This window comes from Echinops telfairi, unplaced genomic scaffold (assembly GCF_000313985.2).
Source record: "Echinops telfairi isolate 266 unplaced genomic scaffold, ASM31398v2 ScPeMD7_3;HRSCAF=10, whole genome shotgun sequence".
NCBI classification, from domain to species: Eukaryota; Metazoa; Chordata; class Mammalia; order Afrosoricida; family Tenrecidae; genus Echinops; species Echinops telfairi.
In genome coordinates, this window is record NW_022103899.1 from 27,687,506 (window position 1) to 27,690,362 (window position 2,857).

Sequence of the window (2,857 nt, forward strand, 5' to 3'; positions counted from 1 at the left end):
GGACGGAAATATAACAAGTAGGTGGCTTTAACAAACAGTGATGTATTTTTCTCACAGCTGGGAGGCTAGGAGTCTAAATTAAGGATGCCCAGCTAGGTGAAGGTTTTCTCTCGCTCCACTCCAGATGAAGGGCCTTGTCGATTTTGTGCTTCTGATCTTCAGCGGTCTTCCTGTGGCTTGGCATCTCTCCTGGCCCACCTCTGCTTGTTTACCACTAGTTTAATCTGTTTTTACTTTTTATATCCCCTAAGAGATTAGCCTAAAGCGTGTAGTACATGGATAATGCCTCGTTAACATCACAAAGAGACCTCCCTCAGGGAGAGGGGCATGTTGGTCAGAGCACAGGGGAGTAACTGAAGGGGGAGGAAGAGGGAGTGGAGCACATCCTTGAGGATGATGATATCTCTGCTCAGAGCAGCCAATACACAGAAAGGACCATCAGGTCAGCCCCACTATGACATCCCTCACTGACCCATAACCCTATGGGGGACAACATTGGATACACACTGAGAGAATTGTACCCAATCTGACCCCGCCACACCGAGGCAACAAACTAAGGGCGTGCAACAGAACCGTAAAGAGGAGCAGAGCAAGGAAGTCCGGAGGGAGTACCAAAAATAGACATTGGGGCCAGGGTATGGCATTCCGCCAGACTCCACCAGAAAACACTCCTAAAAGTCAACAAACAGACCTTGAACTATTAACACACACCCCCCATACACACACACAAAATAACACCAGACCTCCCTTTCCAACTGGGATGAGGGATTTACTCCACCTATTTGGGGAGGGGAGAGGGCACAATGAAACCAGTAACAGTGGAGTTTTATTCTCCTTCACTTCTGGGACATACATTTCTCCAAGGTTTTCAGCTATCCATTCAGACTGCTTCTCAACAGCTGCAGCCTTTCTTTCTCCTGCCCTTTAACTTCACAGACTAACCAAATATCCATGGTAGACCTATCATGTACCAAGCACTATTCTAGGCAGGGGGGGAGACATGGTAATGAAACGAACAAGGAACTTCCTTCCTTCCTGTATGCAAATGCCACAGCTAAAGAGGTGGGGTCTGTTTTCTCGTCCCTTGAATACTAGTATGATTTTTTTTTAAGTAATAGGATGTGGCAGAAGAAGTTCTGGGGTTTATGAATGGAGGCCTTAAGAAGACCTGGGATTGCACATCCTCTGTGAGACCCATCTGTGAAGCTGCCAGCTCTACCACAGACTGATAGCGGGCAGGTGAGAGAGGCCACATGGAGGAGTGCTGAGGTACCAGATGTGTGTGAAATGTGAATGACGCTTTCTAGCACTTGCCATGCTGATCTAGTAATCTAGCTAATTGATCTAGTAGTCTGAATGCAGCTGAGCGAGCGACACCAGCCAATGCCAACTCAGAGCCAAGTCAAGGCCGGCCTGAATTCCTGACCCAAATTCCTGAGAACTTCATTTCTGCCACATCCTATTACAAAAAAAAAAAAAAAAAAGATTGAGAACCTTCCTAATGCCTCGATCCTTTAATACAGTTCCTCATGTTGTGGTGACCCCCCAACCATAACATTATTTTTGTTGCTGCTTCATCACGGCCATTTTGCTATTGTAATGAATCGGGCGACCCCTGTGAAAGGGTCAGTCAACCCCTAAAGGGGTCGGGCCCCACAGGTTGAGAACCGCTGGATTAATGGATTAACCGCTGCTGCTTCTCTTTTGGAGTCATGTGCCATCAGCAAATGAAGGCCTCCCACCCTGAGGGGCACATGGGGTGGGACTATGCCGGGCCGTGATCCGCTGCGCTTCCCCAGAATCCCACGGGGCAGCTTCTTTGTTTTCTGAAGCCAACTGCACATCTTTCCTCGTCTGACAGTTCCACCGGAACTGCCCGCCCAGGATGACCCTGCTGGTATGTCAAACGCAGGTGGCACCCATGCTTTCCATATCACAAACTGACAGCAGAAGAAAGCCTTTGAATGTGAGGGCGACAAAGGCCATGACATAGCGCACGGGCTCGGAATCCTAAATCAGTCTGTCTTGGCAAAAGCGCCGTCTCAATGCTCCACAGAAGCAAGGGAGATGCGGCTTCGTCGCAGGCGCTTCGGGCACGTGATCAGGAGGGAGCAGTCCTTGTGAGGAGGACGTCTGTCTACTTTGTCCAGTAGAAGGCTAGTGAAAGAGCGCACGACCGCCAACGCGATGCATTTCTACAGTGCGACAATGGGCTCGAACCTGGCCCCGACTGTCTGTGAGGATGGCCCAGAACCGGGCAGGGTGTTTGTTGTTCTCTCGCTACGCGCCAGAACCCACACCAACAAGAGGAAGTTAAGATATATTTTACACACCCAAAGAGCTTACCAGCTTTTTAGGAGAATAATAAAAACACAGAGAGTAGAGTGCACAGTTCAGACAATCCAGGAACTCCGTTTGGGAGAGCGGGGGCAGGGGGAGGATGGGCGGTCAGAGAAACATGGAGAAGAAAGTCAGCCTTGAGTACTGGCAAGAGGTATAGAGACAGTGGAGTTACTGCCGAAGCTACGTGGATGGTAGCAGTAGGTACAACAGAGCAGGTACTGGCTCAGGAGAGTCAGCTGATGAGAAGTCGAGCTGAAGAATTTAGACTTGAATCTGTAAGTAAATACAGAGTCTTTGATGATGTTAGATTGGATTACAAAAGTACCAGGAATAGCAAAAGAGTACTGTGTTAGTCTGGGTACTTTAGAGAAACTCATGTATAAGAGAGAGTTTTATGTAAAGGTTAAGTGCGCATCAAGAAAATATCCCAACCCAGTGCTGCCCAAACCCACAAGTCCAGCATTAACCCATTAACCCAAATGTCCAACACCAGTCCACAAAGTCCTCCTCCATC